Source organism: Macrobrachium rosenbergii, chromosome 41 (genome assembly GCF_040412425.1).
Source record: "Macrobrachium rosenbergii isolate ZJJX-2024 chromosome 41, ASM4041242v1, whole genome shotgun sequence".
In the NCBI taxonomy this organism is placed as follows: domain Eukaryota; kingdom Metazoa; phylum Arthropoda; class Malacostraca; order Decapoda; family Palaemonidae; genus Macrobrachium; species Macrobrachium rosenbergii.
This window is the reverse complement of record NC_089781.1, coordinates 54,207,833-54,221,413: the sequence shown is the minus strand read 5'-3', so window position 1 is coordinate 54,221,413 and position 13,581 is coordinate 54,207,833. Positions and strand designations below refer to the sequence as shown.

The 13,581-nt window shown below is 46.1% G+C and overlaps 1 protein-coding gene across 1 annotated transcript in view; it reads right to left on the bottom strand.

Annotated features, from left to right (window-relative positions):
* LOC136826865 (dual specificity protein phosphatase 23-like) overlaps positions 1-13,339 on the bottom strand; it is a 198,315-nt gene extending 184,976 nt beyond the window's left edge. The window contains exon 1 of the mRNA XM_067084368.1: positions 13,272-13,339. The gene's annotated coding sequence lies outside the window, so the exon portion shown is untranslated. The remainder of the gene's footprint in view (positions 1-13,271) is intronic.
* Positions 13,340-13,581: the final 242 nt, after the last annotated feature.

Below are 13,581 nucleotides of genomic sequence, written 5' to 3'. Positions count from 1 at the left end.
GTACCTGGAACCATTCCAATTATTCCTCAGATCTTCCATGCCTCTCGTCTCTAGAGGGGAGGAGGGTGGGAATTAAATAATATATAACTACCAGGTAAGTATGTTCAAAAATTTATTTTATTATGAAAATATCATTTTTAAACATCTAACTTACCTGGTAGTTATATATATAGCTGATTGACACCTTTGGCGGAGGGTCAGAGACAGCCAACATCGTTGGAATTGACAAAATTAAAAATTGCAAAACCAACTCAAGGTTCCTACCTGTTAAGGAAGCTGACTTCAATGTTTTCCTGCCTCATTCTGTCTGCATTCCTCAAGAGATCCAGCGATCCACCCAGGGGGCTGAAAATCTCCAGGGGCTGTCAACCGGTGTAAAACCTCTATGTGACTAGACCTCCTTTAAATACCCTTGTTCCGGGCGCTACCAAGGAACAAAAAACGACCAAATGACTAAATAACAAAACAAAAACACAATCTAACTAAAAACTATTTGCTAATGATTGCGGAAAACTGCGTCCAGCCTTCGCAAACAACCATAAAAATTTTCTCCATTCCAAGGAAAAGGAAAAAAGGGTATTGGTTTATGGGATTGCAGGGGTAGCCCCTTCTCCCACTACTGAATTAGCCGCTACAAATGGACCCAGAGTGTAGCAGTCTTCATATACGGTCTGAACCTGTTTAAGGTAATGTGAGGCAAACACTGACTTGCTTCTCCAGAAGGTCGCGTCTAAGATACTTTGCAGGGACCTATTCTGTTTAAAAGCCACAGAGGTTGCTACTGCCCCAACCTCGTGCATCTTAACTTGGAGAATCTCTAGATTCGTCTCGTTACACTCTGAATGTGCTTCTCTTATCAACTGCCTGATAAAATAAGATAGCGCATTCTTAGACATTTGTAACGAGGGTTTCTTGACCGAACACCAAAGCGCTTCTGACTTACCTCGTAAGTCCTTAGTCCTTTCCAGGTAGTACTTCAGAGCTCTTACCGGGCACAGGACTCTCTCTATTTCCTTACCTGTGATATCCGTCAGGTTCGGAATCTCGAACGTTTTGGGCCAGGGTCGAGATGGGAGTTCATTCTTAGCAAGAAAACCAAGTTGCAATGAACAAATTGCTTTGCCTTGTATAAAGCCTACAGACTTGCTGAAGGCATGAATCTCACTTACTCTTTTTGCTGTGGCCAAACTGACCAGGAAAAGAGTTTTCATGGTAAGGTCCTTTAATGATGTCTTATGCAAGGGCTCGAACCTATCCCCCATAAGAAAACTCAGGACCACATCTAAGTTCCAAGCTGGTGAGTCCTGAACTTTCTCTTTAACGGTCTCGAAGGATCTGATAAGGTCCTGGAGATCCTTATTGCAAGACAGATCTAAGTTTCTGTGTCTAAAGACAGCTGTTAACATACTCCTATATCCCTTAATTGTGGAAATAGAGAACTTAAGTTTCCTTTTAAGGAAAAGAAGAAAGTCTGCTATTTGGGTCACAGAGGTACTGGAAGAGGAAACAGAGTTGTTCCTGCACCATCCTCTAAATACTTCCCACTTGGATTGGTATACCCTAATGGTTGATGACCTCCTTGCTCTTGCAATCGCGCTAGCTGCCTCCTTCGAAAAGCCTCTAGCTCTTGTGAGTTTCTCGATAGTCTGAAGGCAGTCATTTGTAGAGCTTGGAGGTTTTGGTGATACCTTTCCAAGTGGGGTTGTTTGAGTAGATCTATTCTCAACGGTAGTCTTCTCGGGGTGTCCACCATCCATTCCAGTACCTCTGTGAACCATTCCCTTGTTGGCCAGTAAGGGACCACTAGGGTCATTCTGGTCCCCTCGTGAGCTACGAACTTCTGCAACACTCTGTGAATTATTTTGAACGGAGGAAACGCATACACGTCCAAATTGGACCAGTCCATAAGGAACGCGTCTATGTGAATCGCCTCGGGATCTGGAATGGGAGAGCAGTAAGCCTCCAACTTCCTCGTTTGCGCTGTGGCGAAGAGGTCTATGCATGGTCGTCCCCAAATCCGCCACAAGCTCTTGCAGACGTCCTGATGAAGCATCCACTCTGTCGATAGGACTTGATTTCTTCTGCTCAGCATGTCTGCCCTCACATTCCTTTCGCCTTGAATAAAACGGGTTACTAGTGTCACATCTTTCTCCTTCGCCCAAAGAAGCAGTTTTCTTGCCGTCTCGTAAAGAGACCTGGAGTGGGTGCCTCCTTGTTTGTTGATGTAGGCCAACGCTGTCGTGTTGTCGGAGTTGACCTGCACCACTCTTTTCTCCACTAAGTGTTCGAATTCTATCAGAGCCAGAAGGATAGCAGTTAGTTCCTTCTGGTTGATGTGCCACTTTACCTGTTCTCTGGTCCAGGAGCCCGAGACTTCCATCTTTCCCAGTGTTGCTCCCCATCCCGAGTCCGACGCATCGGAGAACAACACTAGGTCTGGGTTCCTCTGTTGCAAGGAAAGGCCCTCTTGAAGCTTGAGGGGATCGTTCCACCATTTCAGATAATGTCTTACTTGCTCCGAAATGGGGATGCACTTTGTCTCTAGTTCCTTGTCTTTGTCCCAGTTCCGATTTAGATGGAATTGTAACGGACGAAGGTTCAGTCTTCCCAAGGAGACAAACTGCTCTAGAGAGGAAAGGGTCCCCAGCAGACTCATCCATTCCCTCACCGAGCATGTTCGTTTCCTTAAGAATTTCTGAAGTTTTTCTAATGCTTGTTCCGTCCTTGATACCGACGGAAAAGCCCGAAAAACCTGACTCTGAATCCTCATCCCAAGGTACTGAATATCTTGGGATGGGGTCAGCTGAGACTTTGTTCTGTTTATCAACAGGCCAAGTTCTTCTGATAAATGAAGAGTTGTCTGAAGATCCTCCAGGCAGCGAGCGTAGGAAGGAGCTCTGAGGAGCCAGTCGTCCAGATATAAGGAGACTCTGATGCCTCTTGTGTGAAGCATTCCAGCTACGTTTGTCATTAATCTCGTGAAAATTTGAGGAGCGGTGCTTAGGCCGAAACAAAGGGCTCGAAACTGGAAAACTTCTCCCCCGTGAACGAACCTCAGGTATTTCTTGGAGCTCGGGTGGATAGGGATGTGAAAATACACATCCTGAAGATCCATTGATACCATCCAGTCGTGCTGTCTGACTGCCGCTAGAACGGATTTCGTTGTTTCCATCGTGAATTTCGTCTTCTGAACAAACACGTTGAGTGCGCTCACGTCTAGCACCGGCCTCCATCCCCCCGAACTCTTGGGAACCAGGAACAAACGATTGTAAAATCCTGGAGATTCTGGATCTAGCACTTTCTCTATAGCCTGTTTCTGCAGCAACAGAGAAAACTGCTGTTGCAGAGCCTCCGCCTTGATTTTCACTCTGTAATTGGCCGAAAGGTCTAACGGCCTTGTAGCTAAAGGGGGCTTCCTCAGAAAAGGGATCTTGTACCCCTCCTTGATCAATTGAATGGACCATGGGTCCGCTCCTCTCCTCTCCCATTCTAGACAGAAGTGTGTCAATCTGGCTCCTATTGCTGTCTGAAGGAGACTTTCCTCAGACCCTGCTTCTCCCTATCTAGAGCCTCTTTTTGTAGCCCTTTTGACAGCAGATCTTGAATTCCCTCTACTGAGGGTTCTGCCTCGAAAACGCTGAAACACAGGAGCTCCTCCTTTGACCTTCTGAGGAGCGAAGCTTGTTGGCAGAACTTTCCTAGCCGTCTTGGTGATTAAGTCCTGCGTGGCTTTTTGAGCTAAGGCTGAAGAGACCTCTTTCACTAATTCTTGTGGAAACAGGTGGGTAGAAAGAGGAGCATAAAGGAGTTCTGACTTCTGGATGGGCGTAACCCCATTGGAAAGAAAAGTACAAAGATGGGCCCTTTTCTTCAAGACTCCCGCAGAGAAGAGAGCTGCCAGTTCATTGGCTCCATCCCTGAGAGCCTTGTCCATACATGACATTAGATGAACTAGTTCCTCAGTGTCCGAATCTTTGATGGTCTCCGTCTTCTTTCCCAAGGCTCCCAGAGTCCAGTCTAGAAAATTAAAGACTTCAAAAGCCCTGAAGATTCCCTTGAGGAGGTGATCCATTTCCGAAGAAGACCAAAAAACCTTAGATTTGCCCATGGCTACTCGGCAAGAAGCGTCTACCAGACTCGAGAAGTCTCCCTGGGAAGAGGCAGGAACTCCCAGGCCAAGAGCTTCTCCAGTCTCGTACCAAATGCTAGATCTCGACGCTAGTCTAGCCGGGGGAAAAGAGAACACTGTCCGTCCTTGGTCCTTCTTGGTGTTCATCCACTCCTCCATTACTCTTAAAGCTCGTTTGGAGGAACAAGACAATCATCTTCGTGAAGATAGCCTTCTTAATAGTCTTCCTGAGCGTGAATTCCGAGGGTGGAGAACGAGGAGCAGCCGGCACAAAGTTGTCCGGAAAAAGTTCCGTAAAAACTTTCATCAACCTTTTCAAGTCTGACGAGGGGTGTTGATCTTTCTGTTCCTCTTCGTCGGAAACGTTTTCAAGAGGAAGATCTGGTGAAGGAGGAAGATCGTCGTCTACCTCCTCCGATTGCTGTCCAGTAACCGAAGTGGAGACGTCCTGTTTACAGTACTTGCTGCTGCCTCCAAACCATGAGAGCTCTCGACCAGACCGTCCTGGAGTCCAATATCTAGACCCTTGACGTCCTGGCGCCCAGCTGCACAAGCGTCCTGGCGTCCAAAATCTTGACGCTTGGCGTCCTGGCGCCCAGCTGCAAGAGCATCCTGGCGTCCAAAATCTTGACGCTTGGCGTCCTGGCGCCCAGCTGCAAGAGCGTCCTGGCATCCAGTCTCTTGACGTTTGACGTCCTGTCATCCATCGTCTTGACGTCCAGTTCTTCGACTCTTGACGTCTGTAGCTGCTGAACGCTTGACGTGAACTTCTTTAGCTGGACGTCCTGTAACCTTCACCTTACCAGCAGGCTGCCAAGCTTGCATCAGGGAAGACAGTTTCTGCTGCATATCCTTCAGCAAAGTCCACTGCGGAGCTTCCTGCTGCTGGGGACAGACCGGGGAAGTCGCAACATCATCTAACAAATCTTCATCCAACTGCAAAGATTGGGGAGAGCGTTCCGGGGACGAGTCCCAATCCGAAGGAGGAGGGGGAGCATGCACTGACGTAAGAAAAGCGTCCGCTGCCTTCTTGCTGCCAGGCGTTCTGACCGAGTCTGGCAGTCTATGCCTGCTTTTGGCAGGAGAGCTACCTTCAGAGCTGAGATGGAAGCGCTCCGGGCTGCTCCAGTGGCTACACCCCTGAGTCTGAGAAGACCCCATACGACGTCCCTCAACAGGGGGCAGCTTCCTCTTGAGCGGTCTCGATTCCGAGACCAGACACCAGCCCCGTCTGGGAACTGCGTCATCAGAAGACGAAGAACACAATCTTGCCTCGCCTTTCCTATGGCGAGGGTGAGTGTCCTGGGAAGCGTCCACAGGAACACTCGAGGGGACGACCGCTCGGGAGCTAAAATCTCTTGCCTCCCTTCGCCTGTCGACTTTCCTTCTCCCAGGGGTTGGGGAGCTTGGAAGAGGTCTAGGGCTAGGAGCACGACAGATCCGAGCGGCCGCACCCTCCACTGCACTTGCACTAACCTTAGCACTGACACTTGCACTTTTAAGATCTCTCATGTTAGACCACAATTTTTCCCTGTCTTCAGCAAGGGATTCTACCCGTTGGCCCAGGGCTTGAATGGCCGCCATCATATCCTTGAGAGTTGGGTCTTTATCTGAATCAGTAGGGGGATCAGGAACTACCACTATGGTAGAAGGATCAAAAGGGTCGTTAGCTTGGGGCAAAGAATTATCTAATTCCTGGCTATCATTAGAAGAGTGAGAAAAAGTACTCTTGGCTCTTCTGAGCCGGTCCCTTTCAAGCTTCCTTACATAGCGGTTATAATCCATCCACTCCCTTTCAGAAAGACCTAAACACTCATCACATCTGTCATCTAACTCACACCTCTTACCCCTACATTTCATACATACTGAATGAGGATCCAAAGAGGCTTTCGCAAGCCGAGTCTTACATCCCTCACACACATTCGCACACTCGAAGAGTCAGACATGTTGATAGCAAATCCAAAAGAGAGATCAAAAGACAAGTCCAAGGGTCAAACCAAACAAAATCTAAAGAGTCAAGAAAAATCCAAAAGCAATTCAAAAAACGAGCGAAAGCCAAAGTGTACTTCACCAAAAAAAACTGCGAAAAAACACGGGCTGAACGAGTGAAAATCCAACGATGTCACCGATCGGCGGCAGGGAAGATCTGAGGAATAATTGGAATGGTTCCAGGTACCTGGGTAGAGGGCGCATAGGTGGACCACCTGACCTCCTTATCGGCGATTGCCGCGAGTTTTGAAATTCTGCCGTGACGTCAGGGACTTAAGCTATATATATAACTACCAGGTAAGTTAGATGTTTAAAAATAAGAGATTCTGGGTAGGGGGGGAACTGGGGGGGGTGCAGGCTAGGTCAGCCAATCTCGCCTTCTCTGGGGTCGCAGATGCGGACACAGGGGATAGAGAGACAAGTTCCGTCAGGGGCAGTAAGGAGAGGCCACTGGGACTCAGATAAGACGGAGAAGGAGTAACCACGATGGGGGTCGAAGGGACCGAATAGAGCCCCTCCGACGCCTTGGGCTCCTTCCTTCAATACCTGGGTCTACACAAGTACCTATCCCACTGCTCGGGGGACCAGAGCCTACACTCATCTCATGGTTCATCCACAGTACAATCAGGGGGATCCTTGCTCCCCTTACAACACTTTAAGCAAAGGGAGTGGGGATCAGAATCCGCAGAACAGCGGAAGGCACCACATTTTTTGTCCTTACCAGGACAAATCCGGCGCCAAGGCTTGTCTAAATCATGGGTTTGCGAGGGGTTAGCCGTCTCACAAACACACACAAGTACACAAGGTCACAATCACAAACAAAAACAGGAACAAACACACCGTGAAGTTGTAGCTTTCGCAGCCAGGAATTGAACAGAGAGCCGCAGAAAAACGTGTCCGCTCCGCACAAGGCCAGAAAGAGATGTGATGCGTGAATCTGGGCGGTTAGCACCGTGGGCTACCCACTGTTGCCAACCACATGCCCAGCTGGTAGTGATACCAACTAATGCCTTGTAAGTCTTTTGTGGCCTATGTTCAGCTACGCCAAAAGTATCCCCATATGTAAAGGACCAAGGGTTTGTATTTGTGTAGGAACAATTAACGCTTGATCGTGTGCTCTGAAAGGGGGAGGGGGTAGGGGAGGGGAGGGAGAAGGCATAGGGGAGGGGGTAGGGGAGGGGAAGGCATGGGGGAGGGAAGGTGGTGGAAGTGGAGGGGATGGAAGAGGGAAGGGAGGGGATGGAAGAGGGAAGGGAGGGGAGGACACAGCTAAATTAACACTTAATCATCTACTTTGGAAGGGGGAGGGGGAGGGAATTGAAGAGGAGGGTGAGGGGATAGAAGAGGGAAAGGGAGGAGGAGGAGGAGGAGTACACAGCTAAATTAACACTTGACTGTGTGCTCCAAATGGGAAATTAAGTATAGCTTAGCTTAACCAGACCACCGAGCTGATTAACAGCTCTCCTAGAGAGGGCTGACCCAAAGGATTAGATTCATTTTACGTGGCTAAGAACCAATTGGTTACCTAGCAACGGGACCTACAGCTTATTGTGGAATCCGAACCACATTATAGCGAGAAATGAATTTCTATCACCAGAAATAAATTCCTCTAATTCTTCATTGGCCGGTTGGAGAATCGAACACGGGGCCAGCAGAGTGCTAGCTGAGAACGGTACCCACCCATCCAATGAGGAACACGGAGGAGGGGATGGGTTAGGGGAAGGGGAAGATAGGGGAGGGGAGGGGAAAGGGGAAGATAGGGGGGGAGGGGGAAGGGGTGGGATGGGTAAGGACTAGGGGAGGAGGAAGAGGGAGGGAGGGGAAGGGGAGGAGAGGTGGAAGTGGAGGGGATGGAAGATTGAAGGGGAGGGAAGAGGGAAGGGATGGAAGGACATAGCTAAATTAACATTTGATCATGTGCTCTGGAAGGGGGGAGGGGTAGGTAGGGGGAAGGCCTAGGGGGGAGGAAGGGGAGGAAAGATGGAAGTGGAAGGGAGAGATGAGGGAAGGGGAGGGAAGAGGGAAGGGAGGGAAGGACATAGCTAAATTAATATTTGATTGTGTGCTCTGGAAGGGGGAGGGGTAGGTAGGGGTAGGCCTAGGGGAGGAGGAAGGGGAGGAAAGGTGGAAATGGAGGGGATAGATGAGGGAAGGGGAGGGAAGAGGGAAGGGAGGGAAGGACATAGCTAAATTAACATCTGAGTGTGTGCTCTGGAAGAGGGGAGGGGTAGGTAGGGGGGGAAGGCCTAGGGACCTTACCTTACCTTACAGACCTTACAGTTCGTTCGGGTTGCCCCAGGTCCCTCAGTGTGAGGCACCTCTGATGTCTACCAGAGAATTGCTAATGCATCTTCCGGTATATTTTGCATCTTCCAATCTTGGATGGTCTGGGATGCATCTTAGATATTTGTCAAGCTTATTCTTAAACACATCTACGCTCACTCCTGTTATGTTCCTCAGATGAGCTGGTAGCGCATTGAATAGACGCTGTATTATCGATGCTGGTGCATGGTGGATTAATGTCCTGTGTGCTTTCCTTAGTTTTCATGGTACAGTTTTGGGCACTATTAATCTACCTCTGCTTGCTCTTTCTGATATTTTTAGCTCCATGATGTTTTCGGTAATTCATTCTATCTGTTTCCATGCCTGGATTATCATGTAGCGTTCTCTTCTCCTTTCAAGACTATATAAACTTAAGAATTGTAGTCTTTCCCAGTAGTCAAGGTCCTTAACTTCTTCTATTCTAGCTGCAAATGACCTTTGTACACTCTCTATTTGTGCAATATCCTTTTGGTAGTGTGGGTACCATATTATATTGCAACATTCAAGTGGACTACATACGTACGTTATAAAGCATAATCATGTGTTCGGCTTTTCTTGTTTTGAAGTGCCGGAACAACATTCCAATTTTTGCTTTGCATTTTGCCAATAGTATTGCTATTTGATCATTGCATAACATATTCCTATTCAACATCACACCAAGGTCTTTAATTGCTTCCTTATTTGTGATTGTCTCGTTATTAGGTCCTTTATATGCATATAGCATTCCTTCTTTATCACCATAGTTTATTGATTCAAATTTATCAGAGTTAAATACCATCCTATTTATCTCTGCCCATTTATATATTTTGTTTAGGTCTCTTTGTAGCGAGTTCCTATCTTCATCACAAGCAATTTCTCTGCTTATTCTTGTATCATCTGCGAAACTTCTCACTACCGAGTCCTTAACATTACTGTCTACTGTATGTCTGCAATCATAATCACAAACAGCAATGAAGCTAACACCGTACCTTGTGGCACACCGGATATTACCATAGCTTCATCCGATTTCTCATCGTTTGCAATCACTATCTGTTTTCTTTTTAGCAAAAATTCTTTTTATCCATCTTCCTACTTTGTCCACAATGTTATGTTTTCTCATTTTTTTTGCTAATATATTATGGTCTATCTTGTCATAAGCTTTTGCAAAGTCTAGGTAAACCACATGTGTATCTTTTTCATTTATCATATTTTTATATATGCTTTCATGGTGGACTAACAGTTGGGTTTGTGTGCTTTTTCCGGGTACAAAACCATGTTGTCCTATATTGAACAATCTATTTTTCAATAAATGTTTCATTATATTTTTTTCATTACCCTTTCATAAACTTTCATAATATGAGATGTCAGACTCACAGGCCTATAATTACTTGCCTCTAGTCTTGAACCACTTTTGAAAGTAGGAGTAATATATACTAATTTATGCTCATCATAAATCATGCCTGTATCTATACTTTCTCTCAATAATATTGCGAGCGGCTTTGCGATTGAATGAACCACTTTCTTTAACAATATGGCAGGTATGCTGTCTGGTCCTGCTGCTGATCCATTTTTAATTTCATTAATAGCCTGCACAATATCGGCTTCTGTAATATCTATGTCCGATAAATATTCAATATTTTCATCTCTTATTTCTGTATCATTATCTTCATTATCAATTCTAGGTGTAAATTCACTCTTATATCTTTCTGCTAATATGCTACATATTTCCTTTTTTTTTTATTTGTTAATCGCCCTTCAATTCTTAGAGGGCCTATTTCTACTCTTATTTTATTCATCTTTTTTGCATATGAATAAAAAATTTTAGGGTTTTGCTTGATATTATTTAGGGTCTTTTCTTCTAGGTCCCATTTTTCATTTTCTTTTGACTGTATAATCTTTTGTTCTGCATTTTCTATCTTACTTTTTAGTTCCATCACTTTCCATGCATTCTTTTCTTTTGCAAGACCTTTTTTCCACTTTCTGACTTTCTGGAACAAGATCCTTCTGTCTCTTGGTATTCGTGACTGATGTTTACTTATTTTCTTCAGTATATATTTTTCCACTATTTCCTCTAATATTTTATATAATATATTGGTATTTACCTGTATATTATCACTTACAAATATGCTTTCCCATTCTTTGTTTAATTCTTCATTTACTTTTGACCAACTTATATTCTTACTATAGAAATTGTATTTTCCATATCCTTCCCATTTTTTCGTCTCTTGCTTATCTCTGTTTTCATGTGCCCTGGAACGGCCTGTTAGTTCTATGACATTATGGTCTGAAATACTTGGAGGGGAGGAAAGGTGGAAGTGGAGGGATTAGAAGAGGGAAGGGGAGGGAAGAGGGAAGCAAGGGAAGGACACAGCTAAATTAACATCTGATCATGAGTTCTGGAAAGGGGGAGGGGAGGGGTAGGTAGGGGGAAGGCCTAGGGGAGGAGGAAGGGGAGGAAAAGTGGAATGGAGGGGATAGAAGAGGGAAGGGGAGGGAAGAGAGAAGGGAGGGAAGGACACAGCTAAATTAACAATTGATTGTGTGCCCTGGAAGGGGGGGGGTAGGTAGGGGAAGGCCTAGGGAGAGGAAGGAGGGAAGGTGGAAGTGGAGGGGATAGAAGAGGGAAGGGGAGGGAAGAGGAAGGGAGGGGAAGGAGAGCTAAATTAACATGATCGTGTGCCTTGGAAGGAAAGGGGGGGTAGGGGATGAAAGAAGCCCTTTGTTGGCCAAGTCGGTTGAGCTTCAGACCGTCATTCGATGGGCCGGAGTTCAATTCCGCCGAAAATGGATGAATGAAGAGTTAGAGGAATTTATTTCTGGTGATAGAAATTCATTTCTCGCTATAATGTGGTTCGATTCCACAATAAGCTGTAGGTCCCGTTGCTAAGTAACCAATTGGTTCTTAGCCACGTAAAATAAGTCTAATCCTTCGGGCCAGCCCTAGGAGAGCTGTTAATCAGCTCAGTGGTCTGGTAAAACTAAGGTATACTTAACTTTTTAAGGGTATGAAAGAGGGAAGGTTGATGGGTGGGGGAAGGGGAAAGATAGGAGAGGGGAGGGGAAGGCATAGGAGAGGAGGAGGGGGAGGACACAGCTAAATTAACACTTGATCGTATACCCCAAAAGGGTGGATGGGGAGGGGAGGGGAAGTGGGTAGAGGGAAGGGGAAGATAGGGGAGGTGAGGATGAAGAGTGAGGGGAGGGGGAAGGCATAAGGGAGGAGGAAAGTGAAGGAGGGGGAAGGAGGAGGAAAGGTGGAAGTGGAGGGGATGGAAGGGGAAAGGGGAGTGAAAAGGAAAGGGGGGACACTCAGAGCTAAATTAACGCATGATTATGTGCTCCAGAAGGGGAGAGGAGGGGAGGGGATGGAAAACATTTGATCGCATGCTTCAAAGGGGGAGGGGGAAGGGAGGGGGAGAGGGAAGGGGAGGGGGAGAACACAGCTAAATTGACACTTGATCGTGTGCTCGGGAAGGGGAAGGGGAAGGGGAAGGGGGAAGAGGGGAGGGGAGGGAGGAGAGGGAAGGGGAGGGGATGGAAGAGGGAAAACGAGGGGGAGGGAAGAGGGGAGGATACAGCTAAATTTACACTTGATCGTATGCTTCAGAAGGGGGATGGAAGAGGGAAGGGGAGGTGATGCAAGAGGGAAGGAGAGAAGATGGAATAAGGAAGGGGAGGGAGAGGAAAGAGGGGAGGACACAGCTAAATTAATACCCAAGTCAAAGAAGTTGAGAAAAATCTGAAGAGTTTCATCCAAATCCAGAGATACTGTAGGGTCACTAGAGGTCACTGCTGACCTACTGATCATGTAAGGTTGTATTGTCACCGGGAGAAAGTAACCATGCAAAATTTCAAGTCCATCAGACAAAGGGAACAGGTCGAAAACTGAGTTACACGATTTCAATACAGACAGACAGACAGACGCAGAAGTCACGTTAAATAAAAGCACGTAATAAAAAGAGAGAAACGGAATACACAGTCTGTCCTTCCCTGGAAAGTGCCTAAGCCAGCAGCTTCCTCTACAAAAGTGCTAAAGTGATTGAGGGGTTTGCATATAATTATAGCACAAACAACAACCACACAAAAATATACCAACAAAACAAAACAAAAGAAAGCAAACAGAGAAGAGCAGAGACATCTCACAACAGTGGCCGAAAGCAAAGTGGAGTGCATACCAACGAGTGGGCGGGACTTCCCCCTTGCCGTCAGTAGATAACAACCTTGTCTGAAAGTTAAACGGCCGTTCCGGCTCCTGTTCTTTGGATTGTTTGCTAGATCACACAATTTCACAGGTTATGTTTTTAGTGAGTGTCTACATTTTTAACATTCAAGTCCATAAGAAATTAGCACGGACAGTTTTCAAGATATTGGACCCTCTTATATCCTGCAATCATAGGGGACAGCAGTGGGAAGCCTGGTTTGTAGAGGGGAAAACAGAAAATGAATGAAATAGAGTTAAGGATCCTGATGCCCCTGATACTTATGCAAGTTCTGATTCTAAAAGGGTCACATTCATCGAACATTTTCAGTGACCCACACACTGGGTGACCTACGTCATGTAACGGGGGGAGTCTCAGCTCAGGACAGGCAAGGATCCAGCATCCAATGTAGGTGTGGCTGGTCCTAACCCTATTATTCATTTTGATGATATACAGTACCATAATACAGGTAAGTTAAGTGTGGGGGGTTCCTGGCTTCCGTTAAGTAAAAATACCCCCTTCCATTTCACTCATTTTTTCCCCATACTAAAACCCATTTCCCACTTCAATTGTACGACAGAAGGGGTCCAGTATCTCTGAAACAAGCAATTTGCTACTTAGTTAAGTTAGTGTCAAAAACATTCAACACATACTTGGGTAGAACTGCTGAACAGCTCCGCTTGGGGTATGACCTTGGAAACTGACTTTTCCTGCAGTATTTTGGTTGCTTCTCAAGAATTTACCGTTATTTTCTGGCAGCTGACTGTAATTAACCTGTAATTAACCTCAGAACTGATATGAAGTTTTCATAATAAAACTAATATTGTAATACTTACCTGAACACCTGAATTAGCCCTGGTTACCTACCAGCCCGAACTATATCCCCAACTCATTACCCACTAAGTGGGTAATTAACTGTCAGCGTTACCAACGCTTACAGGAAAATCCTAACAAATGAGTTAC